Genomic DNA, 12,053 nt, shown 5'->3' with positions numbered 1-12,053 from the left:
ACTTTATGTCATTCACTCTATAAAATTTCATTATTATATTATTATACCTCGTTATTTCCCCAGTAATAACCGGATAAATACATGAAAAAGGACTTTATTATAAATCGATTTCGTATATTTTTTCTTTTCCCTAATGAACAACAAGTGTGATGCTTTTGCAGAATCATAAAATACGAATATTTCATTTTGAATACAATTTGTCGATTATTTCTCATTCTCAAATTTATAACCTTCAACGTGAAAGCTCACATTTCTCGCTTGATAAATTCGAAGATAAAAATCGTGGACCTTTGTACGCATTTGAAAAGGGACGACGTCTGTCGAGCACACGTCCATATTCATATTTGTTCTATTTTCAAGGAAGAAATGTGTCAAGTTTTTGTAGAAGCGATGTGTCAGTGACTCTTTGGAAGTTCGCCTATCTTAACCACTTCCGTGGTAAGTACTTTAGAAAACGGATAGGAAGCAAAACAGAATGGTACTGTAAATTACGTAATATATTTTAATTTCTTCTTTTCTCGACATTTAATAATATATATATATATAGATATATATATATATATATATATATATATATATATATATATATATATCTATATAATATATCTATAAAGTAAACGAATTGATTTAACTTGTTCGCGCTATAAACATTGTAAAGATCGATATAATATTTTATTCGTTTAATTTAATTGATAATAATCGAATTATGAAATTGTATTATACATTTGTGCATTTTTATAAATATTAATTTTATATCATGAATATTCTTACGAAATATATCATGTTTCCTAAATTCCTGTAAACTGTACTTTTCTGTTTGCTCATTGATGAGAGGTAGCATATAACTAGGTAGTTGAAATTCCACGACAGAGAAAACGCATGCTGCGGATGTGAGAGATTAACGGTGGCGATTTCACGCATCGCGTATATTTATGCAAATTATAGTAATTAATCATTTCGGACGAGCCCTCGTCGAAGTACACGTACGTTCCTCGTGAACTCGCTGGCCAAAATAGAAAGGATCGATCGCTCGTAGAACTGCGTTGATGAAAGTCGAGGAGTTTCGAGGCAGTGCTTAGCTGCGCCACCAGATTACATCGGGATGTTTCGATTAAATGACATACATCCAGTACCCTCGCGACGGTATTTAAACAAGCGGTGAAGAGGAGGACGAGGAAGAGGAGGAAGAGAAACGGGAAGTGGAAAGGGACTTCAATAGCCATCGTTCTGTCGGATAACCGCGAGAGAGATCGGCGTTCGAGCCGGAGGTCGATGCAACAGCTTGCGGTACGAGTTTCCCATTTTCCGTGAAATGGAAAGAGGGAGGAGGAGGAGGCTTCTGCGGGGGAGAGAGAGAGAGAGAAAGAGAGAGAGCGAACGGGGTTTCGACAATCGGATCTAGAACCAAAGGGAATCACGCCATAGCATTCTCCCTCCTTCTCCGTTCTCTTTCTCATTCGTTCGCTCCTGGTGCGAGCGATTGCGTCCATCGGGAAAATTTGAGCGGAAACGCGGTCGTCCGCCGTGGCGGTGAAGCTCTCGTTGGTTTTCGGATAGGACGAATAGAGTAAGCAAGGGAGAGAAGGGAACGTTGGTTGACGGATCGGAGAATGAGAGAGAGAGAGAGAGAGAGAGAGAGAGAGAGAGAGAGAGAGAGAGAGAGAGAGAGAGAGAGAGAGAGGGAACGGGAGAAACGAGCGATCGAGCGGAAGGCAAAACAAAAATAGAGACGCATCGCTTCGCGGTGGACGAGGAGATTGGCATTCACGGTTAGAGGAAAGCTTTCGGTGGTCGCGTATGGAGGAGCTTTCGGTTTGCGCACCCGTCGGGAGACGGTTGGGAAATGGCAGAGATAGCGAGAGCACCTATCGGCCACGCTTGGTCGATTTAAGCCGAAAATACAAAAAGTAAATTAGCCGGACAGAACGAGCGTTCGGTGGTTTGTCCCGCCGCACGGTCGAGCCGTGGCTGAAACGGTCCTTCTCCCTCTACCACTGCCCTACCCCATTCTTTTCCCTCTCAACCCCTCGAGTCCGACGTCCTCCACCTATAACCCCGCACGCTTGGCCAGCGTCACGTGTGTCGGATCGTGCGGTGCTTGCGGTTCGCGGATTTTACGGACACCCGGTATATTATTGCGAAACGACCGGGCCACGATGCCACGTCGAAACACGACAGTTTTGCGCGCGCGCACACATTTAGTGCGCACGTGTATATACATACGTGCCAGATCGAATCGCCATATGTTGGCGTAGACCGATGGAGAAATGCCGAAAGCTACGTACCTGCGTTAATTCGTGGACGAAAAGGGCTTTTCCGAAGCTAAGCGTAACCCCACGTTTACTTCTTTCTTTCTTCCTTTTACGAATCCCCCGGAGAAAGCGTACGGGCACGCGTACAATGCCTTATAATGCAATTCGAGTACCGCTTTATAGAAGTAATCGTTGGAATTGGTAAAGTCTATTTAACTTTTGAATAGAGGAACTTGACGAATAGGAATATGACGAACGACGAATGCACCATTGTACAAGCGATTTTTCATTCGATTTTTCTTCTGATCTCTCTTCCGACGGATTTCGCATTTTTTCAAAACTAGTCATGCAAACGTGCTTTCCTTTTAACATTCATTGGTCGGTTGGTTACATGATTTTCCTTCTGTTCTTTCAAACAACTGCAGTTGAGATCGTCGAGATCGCTTCATTCCTTCGGCAGCAATTTCTATCGTCTTTTCTCTCTTGAAACAAGAGAAGACGCTGAATACTCTGCGAGAGCTTTTCGCCAAAGTCATATCGTCGGACTAGGCACGATTAACGTTGTACCGTGCGCGTTGTTTCCTCGGTGGGTTTACTCGTTACGACGGCAGACGCGTCGTATTAAAGCACACAAAAGCCACGCTAGCCAATGCGAGATGATACGTAACTTCGCGGTAGCAACTTGAGGTTACCAACGTCCCCTTATTCGCAACTTCCAGCGTGCATGTAGCTTAGCTCGTATCAACGATAAGAAGATATATTTCAACTTTTTCACTCGATCCCCATGTATTTTTAGTTCTTTCATTAGTCGGCGTTAACTATAAGGTTACAATCGCAGAGTACTTTCTGGCTTCCTTCCGTTCGATTAAATTATCCAAAGGATTACTTGATATTGTCTCCGTCCTAAATACGAAGAGAGGTGTTGTGCTCAAACAAGAGAAACGAAAACTTTAATTCGGTCCAACGAGTAGGCCATAAAGGATGATGCAGCGACAAAGAAAATTCATTTAATATCGATCTTGCCGTCGAGTTTTGTTCGAGGAGTGCGATGCCTTGGCTCTTGTACAGTCTCTCCTTAATTCATGGAAAAACGAATTACATTGCTCACGCGAGAGAATTTTATTTAAGACGATCTCTCGATCATTCGCCGATGGATTTGAATTTTTAAATAAATCCAAAAACTTTGGATTAAAGTACGATTAAAAAAGAAACAAAGCGAACGATCTTAAAATCAATTATTAATTTCTCTCAAACTTGCTTTCTGTAATAACATCGATAATTTGTCGACTTTTTCTTTTTTTTTTTTTTTGTTTAGAATTCATTCCTTCAAACAGCGTCTCCGATCGAAAAAAATTTAATTTAATGTCGTATGAATGGAAACAATTTTTTATTACGATATTGTCGATCCCCAGCTATAACACGAGTCAAATTCTCAAGAAGGGAATAAACACGGCGGCTCGACTTTTCAATATACGAGAACGAACAATTTCAATACCTGTAATAATGACAAAATTCTCGTCAAGGACTAGCGAGAAACGAAGGCATTTTCTTGCATTTATGCGTTCTCCAACGATTATTTCTTCTCGAAGATAAAGAAGCAATCGGAACGAAACGTACTCGAGGATATCGTCTGTCTAAGAAAATGATTACATTTTCCGCGATATATCGATAACAGCCTCCGAGCTAGGCACCGAGAGGAGAGAGGGGGAGAGAGAGAGAGAGAGAGCAAGAAGATATCGCTGATTCGTCGATATCGTAAATAGAAGTTTAATTAATTCGCCGCTCGGTTAACTCGGCTGACAGATCGTCGGAAAGGAGGCGGAGTTGAGATTACACCGACGGTATATAAGGGTTGCTTTAAGCCGCTGTGATATAGTTTGCGAGCTTTCTAGCCCCCCTCCCTCTTTCCTCTTGCTAAGCATCCACTCTCTTTCCGTCGCTCTCGCGATCGCTTATATCGCTTCTCGAAGCTGCTCTTCCATTCCTTCTTCAAGTAACTGCGGTCAGCAGATAGAAACTCTTCTATTGGATTCGATAAACCTTGTTTGTTTCCTTACTACCGAAAGTGCAACTTAAGAAACCACGATGTTTCGTTTTGTTTTCGATCGTTCAGAGTATTATACAGTTTATCATTACTATTGTTTAAGATACGAGCTAAAAGATGCGCTCTAGGTTATCGACGTATTCATTTTCAAAGTGTTTATTACAGATGCGTACATAATATGCATAATTAATGCACGCTAAACGAGATTCTATACCGACGATCTCGCTAATGGATAAGATTAAACATATGAATACGATAATATTCTGTATTCATAACAGTAGTATCCAAATCAAGCCAATTAGACAGCATTATGAGTTACTTTTTCTTTTTTTGTTTTCTTTCTTTTTTTTTTTCTTTTGTTTTGTTTTGTTTTTTCTTTTCTTTTCCTTTACGTCGATAGATACGAAAATGTTGTATTTCTAAGCGAATGCTTTCAGACGCTTAGCGTCTTGACCAAAATTCGTATGTCATCGGATCAAATCCAATCAAATTAACCAGACCTAGAGGTAGCCTCGATAAGCTTGGATAACAAGGAACGGGACGAAGATTATCCTCCCGTGTTCGTGGCCTTATCAACTATATATTCGACTTCCATAAATCGTACATTATGTGTCGTGTATCGATGTGCACGTCTACGAACGCGCGTCCCTCATGGCTCGGTCTTTTTCCATTGATCTTACTCATCGATAAAATAGTTATTACGCCGATGGATCATCGATCATTGAGGTTTGCGACAGACTCGGGAATGGCTGTAGTTTGATAACGCCGAAACGAAGTAACCATTAATGTTTTCTGTGATTGAAAGCCGAAAACAGAAGGAGCAAAAACGGAGAAATTTTTGCTTTTATACATTTACCAAAATTGGTTTTATTAAATTGCTATTAGCTGATATTTCTGAAATATGATTTTATATTTAATTCAATCTTGTGTTCGTTCAACGAAAGATCGAGTGCACGTTGCGGACCGGGAGAAACGGTACGAGAGAAAGAGGGTTTCCTCTCTGACGATGAATAACGTCATTTATAAGTAGGTACGCGGTAATAATTTTCTAAGCGACTCTTTGTCCATTGATATATAACGACAACGTCGAAAAAGCGATTATGTAGTTTCACAATTTTGCAACAGCTCGTTGATAAAATATTAACCTTCAGTCATTGTCATCGATTTTCTGAGATAAACTGAAATTCGCGAAGGGAAATTCGTTAAAATATTAGACATCGTGCGTAAAGCAGGAATATTATGGAATTTCATGGAGGTAAAGGTAACAAAACGTAGACGAGAAATTCATATTGAGAAGAAATTTTGTAGCGGCAAGCTCGTTCGCATGCTGCCGATAGAAGGTAGGAAAAGCAGATATTTCTTGTCTGCGCGAGATTTTTAATTCTCGGTCGTACGACACTCGATGCTATTCGACGGAGATTGGAACATGGACTTCTTTACGATTTTTGAACGATACTTTCGAATTTACGATACGACGCGGTGTCAAGGATAAATCATCGACGAAGCGATAGACGGGAAATTGGAAAAGCCGTTCGCAATTGCCGATTCGTCCATGCGAGAACGCATACCGATGCATATTTTAATGACGAATGGTCAAACGTAGTTCGTCGGTAACTTTGCGACAAATCAATCTCCTCCTCTCGTCTCTCTCTCTCTCTCTCTCTCTCTCTCTCTCTCTCTCTCATCTCTCTATTCCTTATTCGGGTACTTTGTTTTTCAATGTCCTCTACCGTCGACGTTGTTATTCGATTTCTGTACGCGCGGTATTTTTCAAAAAGCATCGTTCTTGCTGAGAGAATATCGATCAAGGAATTAAAATGGCCAGCAGAAAACTCCCGGACGTATCTACTTATTCTCATTTTTACTTTTTCGTATAATTCTAGAAATGTGGAGTTTAGGAGTGTATACCGCATACCTATATACCTGTATACATCACTGGCAGCCGCTTAAAGCTTACACCGAGTACTCGGCTCATGACACTAAAAAAGAAATATCAGGAGTAAGCGCGTTAAACAAACCGCAGAGTTTGCGGTGCTTCGGCCGAAAACAGGAACGGAAAATAAAGAGCAGGTCTACCCGTTAACGTGCGTTCCGTGCGTCAACTTTGATCCGGCGTACATAAACGAAAACTAAGGATCTCTCGTCGTGCGACTCGAATTGAAAAGGAGCAGCTCATTGCGGTTAGATCGTAGGACTAATTTCGAAAGTAGAGGAACACTCTGTGTCGTCGGGTTGCCTCTTCGTTTTCGTTCTCCACGTTGAGTACCACGTTGAATCGCCAAGAGACTGAATAGCGAGTCTCTCTCCTATCTCACCCTATCTGGCCCTTTTCTCTTTCCAACTCTGTACCATGGCTTGCACATTAACGGTTAAATTGTCACCGGCAATTATTCCCAGACATTTGATTACACGTTCGCCAAGATATATTTGTTAAACTCTTGTATAATAGTATTTGAATTTGTAATCTCATTTAGTGGGTGCGCGCGTCGTTATACCCGACGATTTCGCTGATATTTAACGCATTTATCGTTGCCACACGATATTTCGTTGCTTTTGCGCTATCGTAAACGACGTTCTCGTTTACGTCTATTCGAACGTAAATTGAAAAGGGTAAAAGCAGTCGTTTTGTCTGACAATAAAGGCGAAAACTATAGATTGATTTGAAAACGACTGATCGTCGATACAGAAACAAATCTTTCCTCACGCAGTTTCCACGAGCGCCTATCTCATTCATTATCGATAGAGTATATTCGACTTAATCAATAACTGTAGAAACCGTATTCAGAGAGCATCCTTAATGCTTTCATTGTCTTCGAATAAACGCTCCGCGAGACTGAAGTGATATACGTGGATATATGTTCCCATCATCTTTCTCTCCTTTTCGTCCCGAGAAAGAGCAATGAGAGCGCAAGTCGAATTTGCTCCTGCCTAATTTCGTCTTCTCAATGTATCTACGTGAATACATACGTAAGTATGTAATGTATAAGATAGTTAGGTTTCCCTTCGAGTTCTTGACTTCTATTCGCGATTAATTTCGTCCTTATCACGAATGGTATCGTCGTCTTCGTAAACTCAGACCACCTTCTGTAAAGGAAAGATACGTAGAGAATACAATACAATTGAAACTTTGGCATTAAAAATGTTCTACCGATCTAAGAAAGGAGAGAAGTTTTCCGAATGGTTCGTGATCGGAAAGAGCTTCGATGCGAACTTACAAGCTGACCTTTCTAAATCGATATTGCACAAAAATACTGCTTACGGTATCGGTCCATCGCAATTACAACTATGTTGGAGCTTTAATAGGAAGAGTATTAAAATTTACGGAAGGAGAAATTTGTGTGTGTGTGTGTGTGTGTGTGTGTATGTATGTATATATACATATATATATATAGAGTTAAGGCTACGATTAATCTACGTGTCGTACGAGACGAGCACGATGGAGTCTGGTAAACGTATAGCCAAGCGAAAGAGTTGGAAACTCGTGTTCCGAAGCGTTTGGCCAAGTTGTCTCGCGTAATCTTGAGATTGCAACGTAGAACGAAGGCGGCGGGTAGACAGGGCTAGCGAGATGCCGGTGCTTGAGGAAAGTGGAAGAAAAAGCGTAGAAAGAGGCGGAGGTGTCTGGAAGAGAGGAAAGGAAACGAAGAAGGCTAGAGTAAAAGTAGGAAGAGAAAGGTAGTCTATCCGTAGGAACGTGCGACTAAATGAAAGGAATGTAAATCATAAAAAGTTACGAGCTTTTAAATCTCCTACAAGATGGTGCACGTTCGCTTTAATTACCTTACATCTCTCATTCCTCCCCTGACCCCCGACAAGGTTGGCTTGCCTTCTACAGTGCTCTACTCTTCGAGAGAGTGAGGGAGGAAGAGGAAACGGTGGGTGGGTGTGTGTGTGTGTGTGTGTGTGTCTGTCTGTGCGAGAGAGAGAGAGAGAGAGAGAAGAAGAGAGAAGTTCCCTCCTTGGCTCTTCACTACTTTTCCTTCTCTCATTTGCATTCCTCCTTCCTCGCTGACCCTCTTTCTATTCGTCCTTTTACATTTTCTTCTTCCCGTTCCCCTATCTCATTCTCTCTCTCTCTCTCTCTCTCGGTCCTTCTCTTTCTCATCTACCTCATCGCTTCGCTTTCACTCGAAGAAATTCCTTGCAGCGAATAGATCACCTTCAGGACCTTCGTACGCTCTTGGGGATAATTAGCTACGTGGCTGTGGCGCACTCACGTTTTGATACGCCGCATGTAACAGCACGAAAAAGGATAAAGAGGAAGAAGATGAAGACGAAGAATGACGAAGACGAAGGCAAACGTAAGAAAGAAAGGAAGAATGGAAAAACCGTACGTACACGTAGCGCACCCGTTATCAACGGCACCACCGAGGGATTTGCTTGCAAATGCTGCTGCTTCGCGAAGATATGCAATTTTACCAGCTCGAGGACTGGTCGTGCTCCGGAGGTGGAGTCTGAGGAGAGGATCGCTTTCTAAGTGATTGTGAGATAAGTGGAGTGCTCCTCTTCGCTTTGATGCCCTCGCCACGACAATCCTGCTCAATGAGCGCGACCAAGTGCTTCTATCTTCTTGGTGGCAGCTAAACTCCATTGGAGAGTACCGAGAAACCAATCGATTTGGAAGCTTAACTCGGATCGAAAAATGAGAGGCTATTCTTTTACGAATAGACGAGAGATCCAACGGGTAACTTAGATTCCGGGACTTAGTTTTCAAAGACGAATTTTGGTTCGTAGATTTTTCAATTTTCACTTCGGATATAGGAGTTGAATTAGCTTGAAAGGAAACGGGAGGAAAAGCTTGTAGCGTGACCGATGAGATAGTTCTTGCTATCGCTCGAATGCCGCAACAAAGTTTTTTAAGAATTAACGGTGTTTGTCGAAGTCGTTTTAAGACTTACGTCCAATAAATTTCTTCTCTACCTTTTCTCTCTCTCTCTCTCTCTCTCTCTCTCTCTCTCTGTCTGTCGGTCTGTCTGTCTGTCTGTCTGTCTGCCTGCCTGCCTGCCTGTCTGTCCGTCTACCTCCACCTTTTCCATTTTGGTGTCTTCCTCCCTTCTCTCGAAACCTCTGGGAACAACCCTTGTTTACGTTACGAAGAGTGTTTAGAACAGCAGAGTCGATTGAGAGTCTTCGATATTTCACTACACTACTCGGTAAGGAGTTAACTCGCTCTCTCGACTGTTTGTATTACATGAAACATTTTAGATGTTTGGAAATTCGTTGGAAAGAGGAAATTAAGGTCACAATTAACGAAAATCATGTTTAATCGAAATAACTTGGGCAATAACGTACTCATAATTAATTAAAAACTTCAGTATGCTTTGCATCGTTAATATCTCTTTTATGAAGCAATTACATAATGCTACCTATCCTACAAGTTATACGCAAAGAGCCATCACGGTGGAGAAAGTGTAGGGCGTACGTATGTCGGCACGGTTGGGACATATGTCATAGGTTGACAGGCGGAACAAATGGAATCTGATCTAGCAATCCTTCGGTGTAAACTGTTTATATATAGTGACTCATCGCGCCTTTCCTCCTTACCAAATTATCTAATTTAGAGATAGCGTATTTACACAGCCTTTTTTTCTCATAGATTATTTATCCATACTTATTACTGATATAATGAGTTTGAATGAAGAAAATCGATTGTAAGCAACGCGATCCTGGGACATCGTCTTTAAAAACACGTAAGAAGTAGGCTATTTAAAAACATATATTTGACCTACTTCTTTGGTCGATTTTCGTATCCTAAGAATGGACGAGTTCGGTGGGAGGACATGATCGAGGTCCTCCTGGTACTAAACTTGGCCCTCGGGATTGCGCATGTGCAGGATCACTACGATCGACGTATGATTTCGGATGTCATATCACGTAAGGAAATCGTCGCGTAAGGATCGTTCGATCGATCTTTTGAGAAGATACATTGAAAGGTCGTTTATGGTGTTCGAAGAGTTACGCGAACAGTGAAGATAAATTATAAATATTTACATAATATATCGGTTCAAGTTATTTCGAGTTGATCGCTTGCCTTCGATGAATTTTACTCGTAAAGTGGAGTGATCTGTAAATAAGTTCGTACCTTCGCGTTTTTGACTTTCGCGTTTGACGTTTCTTTCAAAGGATCATGTCAGTAGGATGGCACAAACGATGTAATCGATATCGACCGGTTCCTTCTGGATACTTGGATATTTCTTAGATCGATCTAGAGAGTTTATTTAAGCGAGGTATATAAAAAATATAATTCAACTTGGTAACTCAACAGAAATTAGGTCAGTATATTGATTAAACAGATAACGAGTATGAAATACAGAAAAATGTATTTCATATTTATACAATACGTGTGTATTCAAACGTTTCTCCCTTGTTAGAGAGATTAGTAAGACTTTAAAGAGTTGTATCCTCTGCATATGTTGCCTTCGAGAATTTCAAATCGCAGAATTTTTATCGGTAATCGGTATTCGTACATGAAACACATAGATTAAAGACATATGACAGTGTTACCCAGCTGTTTTTCGAGAAATTATGTAGGTCACTGTACTAACGCGCTTCTTTTGAGAATTTATATGCTCCAACGACGTTCATGTTTATGGGAGATTTACGTCGGAAACACGGAACTTCGAATTGGAGGAAGCTTTTTTCGGTTACCTCGTTGGTATGGACTCTGATTCTGTGAATTTACGTTAGCGATCGCCTTCTATACGTAAACGCATATATTAACGGATACGCTTCGACTTTTTGTTTTACCTGTTTTCTGAAAGAATCTATGCAGTGAGTAAAAATAATACGATTGCATGTTATTTAAAATTAAGCTCGTTATATATTAAGACAAGGAGTTTTGAATTTTTTAATGAATATAGATAAATTAATGAGCTAGATGAAATAAAGTATGTAACAAATTCTTTATTCAGAACTTTTTTATAAAATAGAACACGTACATGCTGTAAATGTGATTATTATTGATATATATTGCGATAGTGTCACATTAATATCAATCAATTCTAAAGATTTTTCCGTTAGCTTTATAAAAAATAATTCTCTTGATCCATTATGTATCAACGTTTTATTTCGCAAAAATAGTTGGCAAAAAAAATTTCTTTTAGAGATCAAAAAGAATTATAATTTTGGCCGGAAATGACGTCAATCTTTAACCTGCTTCCGGACACGAATTATTCGATACTTTGTAAGTAGAAATGTCTGACGAACGCATATATTATTCAAACCTCTTTACTTGCACTGTCCTTGGATACTTCACTCAGATGACCCACTTTTCTTTTTTTCTCTTTCTTTTTTCCTTTTATTCTTTCTTTTATTTCTGTATCTTACAAAGGACACGAGGTGATGACCGCTTAAGGTAGGTCAGTTTATCTCTTAAAGATCAATCGAACGATTAGTTTGGTTTCAATGGCATTTTATTCGAAGCTCCGATCTTTATGTCATTTATTATTTAGTCTCTGCCATTCGATAGTCCTGAATGATCATAAAATATGCACTATTAGTAGATCGTTACGACAGTAATTACAATTAGATTGTAATTTGTTTTTTGTTTGTTTCGGTAATAAGATAAGACGCGTTCGCTTCTTGTTTTACTTCTGTGTTTACGGAGAACACAGCGTCACTCGTGTTGGAAAGTCCTCGGACTAATACGAGCCGTTGGTATAGAAAATCCTTGATAAATAAGAGTATAATTTTTTCTTAAAGTTAATTGTAAACGCAATAGAATTAATATACAATAATTTCGTATAATTATTTAAATT

At 40.2% G+C, this 12,053-nt stretch overlaps 1 protein-coding gene across 8 annotated transcripts in view; it reads left to right on the top strand.

The window, feature by feature from the left end:
- LOC124431718 (zeta-sarcoglycan) overlaps positions 1-12,053 on the top strand; it is a 156,335-nt gene that overhangs the window by 43,333 nt on the left and 100,949 nt on the right. The window contains exon 1 of one of the 8 annotated variants that reach the window (XM_046979924.1): positions 10,188-10,523. The exons of 6 other annotated variants lie outside the window; for them this stretch is intronic. The gene's annotated coding sequence lies outside the window, so the exon portion shown is untranslated. Of the gene's footprint in view, positions 1-10,187; positions 10,569-12,053 lie in introns of those variants that run through there. One more of the 8 variants, XM_046979921.1, reaches the window with a different exon arrangement.

This window comes from Vespa crabro, chromosome 22 (assembly GCF_910589235.1).
Source record: "Vespa crabro chromosome 22, iyVesCrab1.2, whole genome shotgun sequence".
NCBI classification, from domain to species: domain Eukaryota; kingdom Metazoa; phylum Arthropoda; class Insecta; order Hymenoptera; family Vespidae; genus Vespa; species Vespa crabro.
The sequence above is the reverse complement of the archived record's forward strand: the minus strand, read 5'-3'. Positions and strand labels throughout refer to the sequence as shown.